The sequence below is a fragment of the Felis catus genome, chromosome C1 (assembly GCF_018350175.1).
Source record: "Felis catus isolate Fca126 chromosome C1, F.catus_Fca126_mat1.0, whole genome shotgun sequence".
In the NCBI taxonomy this organism is placed as follows: Eukaryota; Metazoa; Chordata; class Mammalia; order Carnivora; family Felidae; genus Felis; species Felis catus.
The window spans coordinates 165,491,841-165,505,118 of NC_058375.1; the positions used below are offsets into that span (position 1 = coordinate 165,491,841).

General features: G+C 34.4%; 1 protein-coding gene across 3 annotated transcripts in view; it reads left to right on the forward strand.

Annotated features, from left to right (window-relative positions):
- The window catches only part of AGPS (alkylglycerone phosphate synthase), a 144,145-nt gene that overhangs the window by 57,288 nt on the left and 73,579 nt on the right, over window positions 1-13,278 (forward strand). The gene's annotated exons all lie outside the window — the stretch shown is intronic.

Here is a 13,278-nt window from a genome sequence, read left to right on the forward strand (position 1 = left end):
AGAGAATGCAGCTTTTAAAATGAGACTTCAGGATGAGTGAAAGCAAAAAAGTTAATGGGAGTGAAGAGAGCAATCCAGTCGGAGAAAGCAGCAGGTGCAGAGGCTTTAAGGGCAGCTGTTGCTCTTGGGGACCTGCAGACAGCTGAGTGTGGCTGAGGTCTAGTGTGTGTGTGGGAGAACACACATTCTATATGTTGGGTGGGTGTATGTATAGCAGTGGTAGAGGATGAAGCCAGGAAAACATGAAGAGATCAGACTATAAAGGAGCCTTATAAAGCCCCTTCTAGAAGTGTGAACTTTACCTCTGTATTCAGGTAGTTCTGGCTAGCTCCTGTGTAGAGGATAGATGGAGGGGCACATGAAGGTGGGTAAGAGGCTCTGGCATAATTCAGGCAAGAACTGATAGTGACAATAAAAGAGTAGAAATGGAGCAAAGTGAAACATATTGGACATAGAATTCTCAGAAGTTGATGATAAATTGGATCAACTGGGTAGATGTTGGTATTTGCTATTAATTGAACTTTTCAGTGCCTAATTTCATTGAAAACTGCCCATCTCATGAATTAGTCAAACTCTTGGAGACCTTGTAACACTTTTTGGTATCCTGATGAATTTTTGGAAAGCTTGAGGTTCCTTTCATGGATTCTAAGCATGTAATTATTAAAATGTATTGATTTTCAACCTCCACAAACATGGTCAGGATGACTATAACTCAGCTGTTGTAAATAAAAATCAGAAAGTTTAATTTGTTGTTAATAATACTGACCACTTCGTTCTACTTGAGTTACAGAGACTCCTCCCTTCTACATTTTAATGGGACATGGAGATGAGATGGTTGTCGATCTTTTTTTAATTGTCTCTTTCCTTATTTCTTGGTAAAAAGTTGAATGAAATTGGTATGCCACTGACCATTTCTGGATGAAAGGCTTTGAAAAAAATATTAGATTATTATCTTTGTTTTTGATTTAATGAACTAAGAACTGGATGAAATTAAACATATTGGTTGAGGCAGTGTTAAAGATCTTCAATAAGCCAAGGTTTTATAGAAGTCAAAGTAATTACCTTTGTTAATTACTGTAGTTTATAATATAATGAACTTAATACACACACACACACACACACACACACACACACACACACACAATGAACTTAAGTGGGGCAGAATAATAGTATTTAATGAAAAAAAAACCTGTAAAAAGTCCTGTATCAGTCTTCCATTATGTCTGAATGAGGCCCTAGCAACACAGCAATTTTTTTATAACAAAAAGTGGCCTTTCATGTCTCTAATTTTATGTCTTTGATTATAGCATTTGATGTAGTATTTTAACCTTTCCAAGTTTTTTTTTTTAAAGGTTAGAATTAAAATTCAATGAACATATTTCCTTGAAATTTAAATGACATTTTCCTAGACTAGGAACTTCTGATATTTTACCTACTAGTTCATTTCCCTAAATGCCAATATAGAACTTTCTTTTTTGCCTCCAGTAGACTGTAATGTAGTTTCTATAGCTGTTTCAATCCCAGTTCAAGTTTTTCCTCATTAAACTTCTGTACCCTTCAGTTTCTTAATCAGCTGAGATAACCAGCTTAAAACATCCTGCTTTTTCCTTCTAGAAATTCTTAAATGACACAAATGTATTAGCTGGGTAGCACAGGTTTTAATCTCTTCAGCTTATAGATTTACACTGATTTTAATATATATAAAATTTAAGAGAGGTCATTAATATTTCAATTGTGGATTTGGGAATTTGTTTCTAGGCTTATTAAAGTTTTGGCTACTGTATTTTATTAGTTAATAGTCTGGGGATGTGTGACTTACGTTTTTACTCCCAAGGACTCGTTTCCCTGTGCCTTAGTTTCTTTATCTATGAAATAGAGGTAATAATTCCGACTTTATATATATTTTAGGAAGAAATAAGTTAATCATGTAACGTGCTTAGAACTTTTATTCATTTCACTAATTTTTATTGAGCACTATCTGTACTTCATTGAAGCACAGCTGACTTTAAATATTCCTTTTATGTGCCAAAGACTTCTATATCTATAACATCATCTTAGAGTTCTTTCTTGAACTCTATAGAGACTTATATTTTCAGTTGCCCTGTTGATGTCTCCACTTTGCATATATAATAGACATTTTAAACTCAATATTTTAAAAATTGAATTTCCGTTTTCCCTTCACAATTTGCTTATTCTTTATCCTTCTCATTCTCAGTTGATGGGAATTCAGTTCTTGTGCAGCTTGGGGCAATATCCTTGGAGTCATTTGTTCTTGTTTCACTTTATAATAATTTCACTGAGGTATAATTGGCATACAATAAATTCCACTTATTTAAAATTTACAACTTGATATGTTTTGGTACACAAGTATAACCATGAAACCATCACCACAATCAAGATAATGAACACATGTACCAAACCCAAAGATTTACTCTTGCTTCTTTATAATCCTCTCTATCCCAGTCTTACCCCCACCCCTGGCAGTCATTGATCTGCTTTCTATCACTGTAGATTTGTTCAAATGTGCTACAGTTGTACTAAATCTAATCATGCACTCTTTTTGAGGGTAGATTGAGGGTATGACTTCTTTCGCTAGGCATAATTGAGATTAATGAATATTGTTGCATGTATCAATTAGTTTATTCCTTTTTATTGCTCAGTAGTATTCCATCATATAGATACACCACTATTTATCCATTCACTTATTGTTGAATATTTGGATTATTTCCAGTTTGAGGCTGTTACAAATAAAGCTGCTATGAACATTCATGTGCAAATCCTTGTATTGACGTATACTTTCATTTCTCTTGGGTAAAAAATCAAAAAATGAAATGGCTAAATCAAATGGTAGGTACATATTTACATTTTTGAAAAACTACCAAACATGTTCCCAGAGTGCATCATTTTATATTCCTACTAGCACTGTGTAAGAGTTCCAATTTCTCTACATCTTCTCCAATATTTGTTAATGTTTTAGGCATTCTAGTAGATGTGTTACAGTATCTCATTGTGGTTTTAATTTGTATTTTTCTAGTTAGTAGCGATGTTGAACATCTTTTCAAGTGCTATTTGCCATCCATATATCTTCTCTGGTGAGGTGTCTGTTCAAGTTATTTGCCCAATTTTTAAATTGGGTTGTTTGTTTTCTTATTGTTGAGTTTTGAGAATTCTTTACATATTCTGGATATAAGTCCTTTTGCAGGTATATACTTCAGAAATATTTTCTCCCAGTCTGTGGGCTTGTCTTTTCATTCTCTTGACAGAGTCTTTTGAAGAAAAGATGTTTTTTATTTTGATGAGTTTCAAAACATATTTAAGTTTTTACTTTATATATCATGCTGTTGCTGTCATGCTTTGATTTAGCTTAGGATACAAAGATTTTCTCCCATTTAAGTTTCATAGTTTTTATTTTACATTCAAGTTTCTGATGAGTTTTGAAGGTTTTCGAGTTAATGTTTATGTATGGTGCAAAGGATGGATTGAAGTTCTTTTTTTTTTTTTTTTTTTTTTTTTTGCATATGGCTATCCAGTATTTTCAGCACCATTTGTTGAAAAGATTACCCCTTTTTCATTTGACTTAGCACCATCATAAAAAGTTTGTTGTCCATATATGTGTGCATCCTGGGCTCTATTTTGTTTCATTGATCTTTTGTATATCTTTATGCCAGTACCAGATAGTTTGGATCACTGCAGCTGTATCATAAATCTTTTTCAAAGTTGTTTTGGCTATTTTAGGTTATTTGTATTTCCCTATGAAATTTATAATCACCTGTGAACTTTTGTTTAAACAAAAAAAGCCTGTTGAGATTTGATTGACATTGCATTGACTGTGTCAATTTGGGGAGAACTGACCTCTTAACAATATCGATTCTTTTGACCCATGAACATGGTATGTCCCTAGTTTTTTTTATGTCTATAATTTCTCTTAGTAGTATCTTGTGTTTTTTTTTGTAAAATCCTTCATGTTTTTTAAAATAAGCTTTATCCCTAAGTATTATATATATTTTTGATGCTATAGTAAATGGTATTTAAAAAATTTGGCGTGGGGGGGGACACTTGGGTGGCTCTGTTGGTTAAGCGTTTGACTCTCGGTTTTCGCTCAGGTCACTATCTTGCGGCTTAATGGGCTCAAATCCTGCATTAGGCTCTGTGCTGGCAGTGTGGAGCCTGCTTGGGATATTCTGTCTCTCTCTCTCTCTCTCTCTCTCTCTCTCTCTCTCTCTCTCTCTTCTCCCCCCACCTCCCGTTGCTCTCTCTGCCCCTTTCCCACTCGTGCTATCTCTGTCTCTCTCAAAATAAATGAATAAACCTAAAAAATTTTTTTCAGTTTCTGAATGTTCTTTATTAATATGTGTAAATACATTTGAAAGTCTAGAGATTACTAAAAAAGTACACAAGAAAAAAGTGTAGAAATACAATTGATTTTTGTGTACAGATCTTATATCTAACAACCTTGCTAAATTCATGAATTCTAAAAGTTTTCTTACAGCTCCTATTTGATTTTCTATATATATGATCATGTCCTTTCTTAATAAAGACAGTTTTACTTCTTTCCTTCCAATCTGTATGCCTTTATTCCCTTTTCTCACCTGATTGTGGTGGTTTGTGCTCTAATACAATGTTGAAAAGAAGTGAAAGTGGACATCCTTGCATTATTCCTGATTTAGGAGAAATGCATTTAGTCCTTTACCATTAAGTGTGATGTTAACTATAGGTTGTTGTTGTTGCTTTGGTTTTGTAGATACCCTTTATCAAGTTGAGGAAGTTTTTTCTGTTTTAGTTTTCAGAGTTTTTATTAGGAATGGATTTTGTGTTTTGTCGAATTCTTTTTTGTGTGTTAGGGGGGAAGATAAGGTAATTTGAGGCCATTCCTCTTTTTAAATAAAGCTGATTTTCATTACTTTAAATTTCCCCCAACTACTGCTGTAGTGGTATTCTACAAATTTTGATATGTCTATTCATTTTCATTCATTTCAAAGTACTGTATTTTTCTACTTCCTTTTTCATTTTTTTCTTTGGCCATTGGATACTTACAAGTTATTTAATTTCTAATTATTGGGGGGATTTTCCAGGCATCTTTCTGTTACTGATTTCCATGTTAATATCATTGTGTTCAGAAAACATTTATATGAATACGAATCTTTTCAACTTAATTGATATTTCTTTTATGGCCCACAGTAAGGTCTGTCTTAAGAATGTTCTATCTATACTTGAAAAGAATTTGTCTTCTGATGCTATTGGTTGAGAGTAGTCTACAATTGTTGATTAGGTCAAATTGATTTACAGTGTTGTTTAGGTCTTCTATATTTTTTCTTATTTTCTGTCTACTTGTTCTATCATTTATTGAGAGAGGAGAATTAACCTATCACCTATCATTGTAGACCTGTCTTTTTTTTTTTCTTGCAGTTCTGTCAGTTGTCTTCTTTTCATCTTGATTAATGAACCATTTTCTTTCCTCTGAAATCTGCTTCATCTAATATTAAAATAGCCATTCCAGTTTTCTTTTGATGGTTGTTAACTTGGGATATCTTTTCCTTTTTCCATTCTTTTAACTGATTTTTATTCTTATATTTAAAAATTTTCTTGTAGACACCATAAAATTGGGTCTTTTCCTTTTTATCTAACCTGACAGTCTCTACCTTTAATTGGGATATTTAGACCATTTACCTTCAATGTAGTTTATTGACGTGGTTCAGTTTAAATTGTCATTTTGGTATTTGTTTTCTGTATTTTCCATCTGTTTTTTTTTTCTTTTCCACTTTTACTAACTTTTTGGATTAAACATGTTTTTTGATACCATTTTATCTGTTTTGTTTCTTTATTAGCTATAACGTTTTGTTTTGTTTTATTGCAAAGGTTGTTTTAGGGTTTATAGTATATGTCTTTAATTTAAAACAGTCTATCTTCAAGTGATAATATAACACCCCACTTCAGAGTTTAGTAGAAGAACCTTACAGTATTATATTCATTTTCCCTTCATCTGCTTTGTGCTATTGTTGTCATATATTCTGCTTTTACATATGGTATAAAGCCTACAATATATTATTACTACTTTTGTTGAAATAATCAATTATCTTCTTTTAAAGATATTTAAATAACAAAAGAAAATATCTTATATATTTATCCATCTGGTTACCCTTTCCAATGTTTTTAATTCCATTTGATGTTATTTTCCTTCTGCTTGAAGGACTTCTTTTATTATTTTTTGTGACAGCATTGTATTTATCTTTAAGTAAGCTCTACATGCAATATGGGTCTTAAGCTTATGACCCTGAGATCAAGAGTTGCATGCTCTCCTGACTAAGCCAGCCAAGCACTCCCTTCTTTTATTATTTATTATTTTTATTTTTTTAATGTTTATTTATTTGGGGGGGGGGGAGGAGGAGTAGAGAGAGAGGGAAACACAGGATCTGAAGCAGTCTCCAGGCTCTGAACTGTCAGCACAGAGCCCAACGCGGGGCTTGAAGCCACAGACCACGAGATCATGACCTGAGCCAAAGTCGGACATAAACTGATTGAGCCACCCAGGCGCCCCTCTATTTTTATTGTTTTAAGTTTGTTTTAATTCCAGTATAGTTAATATGCAGTGTTATATTAGTTTCAGAGATGCAATACAGTGATTCAGCAGTTCTGTACATTAATCAGTGCTCATCATGATAAGAGTACTCTCAATACTCTTTACCTTTTTCACTCATTCCCTCACCAACCTCTCCTCTGGTAACCATTAGTTTGTTCTCTATAGTTAAGAATCTGTTTTTTGGTTCATTTCTGTTTTTCTTTGTTCCTTTGTTTTCTTTCTTAAATTTGAAGGATTTCTTTTAAATATTTTTAGTGTGAGTCTGCTGTTCATGAATTCTTTCTACTTTTGTTTGCTAAAAATCTTCATTTCATTTTTTTAACACTTTATGGTTTTTTAGAGAAGTTTTAGGTTTACAGCAAAATTGAGAAGTACAGAGGTTTCCATATGTACCCTGTCCCCACACGTAACATAGCCTTCCCCATTATCAACATCATTCACCAGAATGGTGGGGTTTTTTGTTTGTTTGTTTTACCAAGGATGAACCTATGTTGGCACATCATAATTACCCAAAGCTCATAGTTTATCTTAGGGTTCACTTTTGTGTTGTATATTCTATAGGTTTGGACAAATATACAATGACATAAGTATCCAACATTATAATATTATATAGAATATTTTCACTACCCTAAAAATCCTCAACTCATCTCTCTCCCTCCTACTCCTGGCAACTTCTGACCTTTCTATTATCTTCATAGTTTTGCTTTTTCCAGAATGTCTTATAGGTGGAATCATAGAGTATGTAGCCTTTTTAGATTGGCTGCCTTAATTTAGTAATAATTCATTTAAGGTTCCTTCATGTCTTTTCATGGCTTGATAGCTCATTTCTTTTTAGCACTGAATAATTTCCGTTGTCTGGATTTACCATAGCTTATTTATCTATTTACCTACTGAAGGACATCTTGGTTGCTTCCAAGTTTTGGCAATTTGTGAATAAGCTGCTATAAACATTTGTGTGCAGGTTTTTATGTGGACATAAGTTTTCAACTCCTTTGAGTAAATACCAAAGTGGAGAATTTCTGGATGGTAAGAGTATGTTTAATTTTGTAAGAAACCACCAGATAGTCTTCCATAGAGGCTCTGTGCCATTTTGCATTCCCACCACCATTATATGAGAGTTCCTGTTGCTCCATGTCCTCATCAGCATTTAGTGTTGTCAGTGTTCTGGATTTTGGCCATTCATATAGGTGATGTCTTGTTGTTTTAATTTTTGTTTCCCTGATGATATATGATGTGAAGCATCTTTTCTTATGGCTTATTTGCTATCTTTGGTGAGGTCTGTTAAGATCTTTGGCCCATTTTTAAATTGGATTGTTTTCTTATTGTTGAGTTTTGAGTTCTTTGTATTATTTGAGATAACCATCTTCTATCAGGTGGGTTTATTATTTTTATCTTTGGCAATTTTTTTTTCCAAGCTTGTGGTTTGTCTTATAATTTCCTTATATTATTTTTGCAGAGCAGACATTTTTAATTTTAATGAAGTCTAGCTTATCAGTTATTTCTTTCATGGATTGTGTCTTTGGTGTTGTATCTAAACATCGTATCCAAGTTCATTGCACTTTTCTTCTTTGTTATCTTTTGGGAGTTTTATAATTTTGCATTTTACATTTAGATCTATAATCCACTTGAATTCATTTTTGTAATGGATGTTTTTAGATTCATTTCTTTTTTTGCATGTGGATGTTTAGTTGTTTTAGCAATATTTATTGAAAGGCTATTTTGTTCCATTGTATTCCTTTGCTCTTTTTTTATTAAAAAAATTTTTTTTTAATGTTTTTATTTATTTTTGAGAGAGGGAGAGAGCATGAAGCAGAGGAGGGGCAGAAAGAGAGACACACAGAATCTGAAGCAGGCTCCAGGCTCTGAGCTGTCAGCACAGAGCCCAATGCGGGGCTCGAACTCATGAACTGTGAGATCATGACCTGAGCCGAAGTCGGACACTCAACTGATTGAGCCACCCAGATACCCCTTGTCTTTGCTCTTTTATCTAAGATCAGTTAAGTATATCTCTGGGCTCTCTGTTCTGTTCCATTGATCTATTTTTTGGTTCTTTCCCCAAAACCACATTGTTTTGATTCCTTAGTTTTGTAGTAACTCTTGAAGTTGGGCAGTGTCAGTCTACTTCCTGGCTCTTAGTTCTCCTTCAAATTCTGTTGGCTATTCTGGGCTTTTTTGCCTTTCTATATAGACTCAAGGATTAGTTTGTCAATATCTATAAATAACTTTGGATTTTGGTTGGGATTGTTACACTGAATCTATAGATCAATTTGGGAAGAACTTACATCTTGATAATGTTGAATCTTCCATGAATATGAAATATCTCTTCATTTATTTAAACCTTTGATTTTATTCATCAGAGTTTTCATCATAGATCTTGTACACATCTGTTAGATTTATACCTAAGTATTTCATTTTGGGGGCTCTAATATAAATGGTATTATGTTTTAAATTTTAAATTCCACTTGTTCCTTGTTGGTATATAGGAAAGCAATTGAATTTTGTGTATAAATCATGTATCCTGTAATCTTGCTTTAATTGCTTATTAGTTCGAGGTCACCACCTGTGTTTTCAAAGATATTTTAACTGAGTGTAGAATTGTAAGTTGACAGTGTTTTTCCTTCAGTAATATAAAGATGTTGCTTTGCTCTTGTCTCACTTTACTGTTTCTGACAAGAAATTAAATGTTACCCTTATCTTTGTTCATATGTACATTCTGTGTTTTTTTCCTCTGGTTGCTTTTAAGATTTTCTTATTTCTGGTTTGAATATTTTGATTGTGATGGACTTGGTGTAGTTTTTTGTGTGTTTCTTATATTGAAGATTTGTTGAGTTTCCTTTATTTTTTGGTTTATAGTTTTCATCACATTTGGAAAATTTTTGGCTATTATTTCTTCAAATATCTGTCCCTCCCTCCCTTACCTGACCTTTAGGGACTGTTTACTCATGTATTAGGCTGTTTGAAGTTCCACAGCTCACTGCTGCTCTTTTCAGTTTTTTCTTTAGTTTCTTTTGCTATGTCTTAGAGTTCACTAATCTTTTATTTGCTGAGTATATTTTACTCTTAACCCCATCAAGTGTTTTTTTTTTTTTAATCTCCAACATTGTATTTTTTACTTTTTTTAGATGTTTAATTTGGGTCTTTCTGTGTTTTCTGTGTCGACTCTTTGAACATATGGAATACAGTTAAATAACTATTCTGTTGTCCTGGTCAGCTAATTATAACGTCTCTGTTAGTTCTAGGTTGGTTTTGATTATTCACCTCATAATGATTATTTTCCTCATTATAGGTTGTGTTTTCCTGCTTCTTTGTATGCTTAGTAATTTTTTTATTAAGTACCAGACATCATGAATATTATCTTACTAGGTCTTAGATATCTTTCAATTCTATAAAAAAGTATTTTTTAGCTTTTTTCTGGGATGTAGTTATTTGGAAATAGTTTGATCCTTTAGTTATTGCTTCTATGATCTTTTAGGTGGATTCAGAGAAGTGCTCAATCTGAGACTAATCATTCCTCATTAGTGAGGAATGACCATCCTGGGTGTTCTACCTCATGTTCTGTGAAGGAAAAGTATTCCAAGTCAGGCTGGTGGGAACAGGTTTCTGGCCCTGTATGAGTCCTGGTACTTTTCTGTAATCAGTTTGGATTATTTTTTCCTCGGGTCCTGGGTAGTTTCCTCACTTGTATGTGCTTTTCATTGCTCTGCTGACTACTTGAGGGGGACCATCTGCCAGTCTCCAGGGTTCTCTCTCTGTGCTGCTCTCTTCTCTTTGGTACTTTGTCTTGTGAATTCTAATGCTTTGGTTTTCCACAACTCCAAACTCCCATCTCCTCACCTCACAGTGTTTTCCAGAGTTGTGCCTGGATTCCCTTTCTCTGCATTGCAGCCGGGAGTTAAGCCAGGGACAGTCATAGTGTTCATTTCCTTTATTTGCTTTCTCATAAGCAGTCCTTTGTTACCTCATGTCCAGTGTTTAAAGACTTTTGTTTGGGGTTTTTTGTTTTTTTCATGTGAGAGGGTAAATCTAGTTCCTTTTTGCTTCAACTTGGGTAGAGGCAGATGTCCCTGCTGTACTTTTAGTTTTTTCATTACACTTCTAATTGTTCTGTCTTAATTTAATTATGTTTCTTGTTAACTTCAGTCCCTTCTTTGTATAATAACAAGCTCTACAATCTAGGATTTTCTCTTAGTAATATTTCTGAGGCTTAGAGCATAAGGAGTCAGTAAATATTTGTTGTCTTAATATTGAATGGGGTACAGAAGTAAGATAATATTCTTATTCCTTTTTATGGCATACAGATGGAGAGGAGAGGTGATTTTGTTTAAAAGGGATATTTGGTTAACTGTATGAGTTAAATCTGTAAATCTTTCTTCAGGTTTTTCTTAGCAGCTAATGGCATTAACAAAGACATAGCAAAGGCACAGACTTTTAAAAGAAGTGGCTGAATGTATATGATCAGAGATACCATTAATTAAGCACTTAACTATATGCCAAAAATTGTTTCTTATTAGTGTACTGTAGTATGCAAATTTTCTGGGAAGCATAATAATAAATGACAAGTTTCAAATTCAGCTTCTTAACCATTCACTTATTCACTTACCTAGTAGGCAGGTTGTTAGGTTTTAAAGAAGTAGATTTAAAATGGTGTGCTGGGTAGAGCTCCCTGAGCATAGAGACAGTCTTTTTTCTCCCTCCCTCCCTCCCTCCCTCCCTCCCTCCCTCCCTCCCTCCCTCCCTTTCTTTCTTTCTTTCTTTCTTTCTTTCTTTCTTTCTTTCTTTCTTTCTTTCTTTCTTTTTTGTATCCTCATTTCATAGCTTTACATGACTTTATAATTGGAGAAGGTAATGAACTAGCCTACCAGACGTAAGAGGCATATTATTACAACTAATATTGATGTACTTACAGAAGCAGTATAGATTTAATTTGCTTTGGTATAGGTAACATGGAGATTTTGTCATGAGAATATGTGAAAACTCCCTATTTAGTGCTTAGGGCATCTAAGGGCTCTATTGCCGGAGTCCAGCTCCAGCAGGTTCCCGAAGGATGAACGGCGTTGGCGAAAAAGTGAAAATAAAACAAAACAAAAATAAAAGTGGACACAGACAACAGCAGTGTGTTGTTTATGAAAGCAGGCCACTTTATTGTGGCAAACGTGGCATTATATATTTGTTAGCAATTTCCTTGTAGCATGCGCCATCTATGTTTTCTAGCATTATCTAATTCTAAAAATGTTCCTATGTATAATCACCCTTTAAGGAATAACATGGTTATTTTCTCATAACATTCCCTCCTGCCCTTTGCTTATTGATTAATTTCTTACTTTATTTTCATTATGTATCTATGTTTATCTATAATCTATAGAGCATTTGCTTTGCTGTTTTCATGAAAGGTCATCTATCTCTCAACACCTCAAGTGGAACAGTTATAGGACATGACCTCTTAGTTATTTTCCTGAACCACTTGTGGTTTGAGGAACAAGTGTTCGCCTCAGTCCGAGTGTGAGGAGGAGGCCAAGAGGGCGTTAGGAACCCACGCCTTATGCATTCTCAGAGAGACAATGCACCTAGGAACTAGTGAACCGTTCTGTACTTTAACCGACTAGGTTCAGTCATCATCTGGAATGCCTCCTGGGGGCCAAGTGGGCCTAGGGGTTGGAGTATCTTGTGCCCACAGATTCACTCCTTAGTTGCCGGAGTGGGGCTTTTAAATCCATTTATTCCTTCCTTGGCTGGGAAATGTATGGGGCTATCCTTCCTTTAGGTAGAGGAGTCTTTATAGGGGGTGGCAAGGGCTAGATGTAGGGCCGCACAGTTTCCTTGCGGAACCTTATCTCCTTCCCCAATGGTTCTTTTCCCAGGGGGCCTGTCGAGGGCAGTTCCCCAACAGACAATTCCCCGGGTACTTTTATTAAGGCCAAATTACATAAAAGCAGGAGTACAAGAAGCTTCACTGTCGGTGGGCCGCCCTGCAGTCCCGATCCGTCCACACCCGGGCCCTGCCGTCAGGCTGGTTGGATAGCTCGGCTTCTGGCACTCTGAATGTTTTTTCTTTTTCTTCTAATTTCAGAAAAATTGAGTAATAGTGGTCTTTTTTTTTTTTTTTTTTTTTTTTTTTTTTGAGAGTAAATAGTACAAATATAGATTGGGAACTAGAAAGAAATATAAAATAACAGTCTGATAATCTTCATTTTAAAATTGTTCATTCGTGTATTTAAGCTCCTTATTTGTGAGTAGTTAATAACCTCTTAAAATTAAATAAACATTTTGAATATTTAGTGAAAATAATCTATTAACAGTTGATGTCTTTCTAAATCTTTTTTTCCTAGCAAAACAATTAGAAAAGATAAATAATTTGCAACTTACCAGGTTCTCTCACTTTGGATCACAACTTTTACTCCATACTTAACAGATACAAACATAGCTGACATATTCTACATCTCTGCATGGCTTACTTGAAAAATAGAAGCAGTTGCTTAACTGGATGACTATCAAAACGGTCAATACAGATTGATGGGCTTGAGTGCAGTAGACAGTGGATGTGCAGATGGTGGTGTCTGTACCATTTGACATGAGATGGCTGAGTCTTTAAAATGATTTCAGTGGAATGGCTTTGGTGGTGTTGCAGTAAAGGGCATCCATTCAACTTCAGGTGCTGTGCAGATGGCAAAGCCAAGCTAATATAGAAAAATGAGAAACAAGTG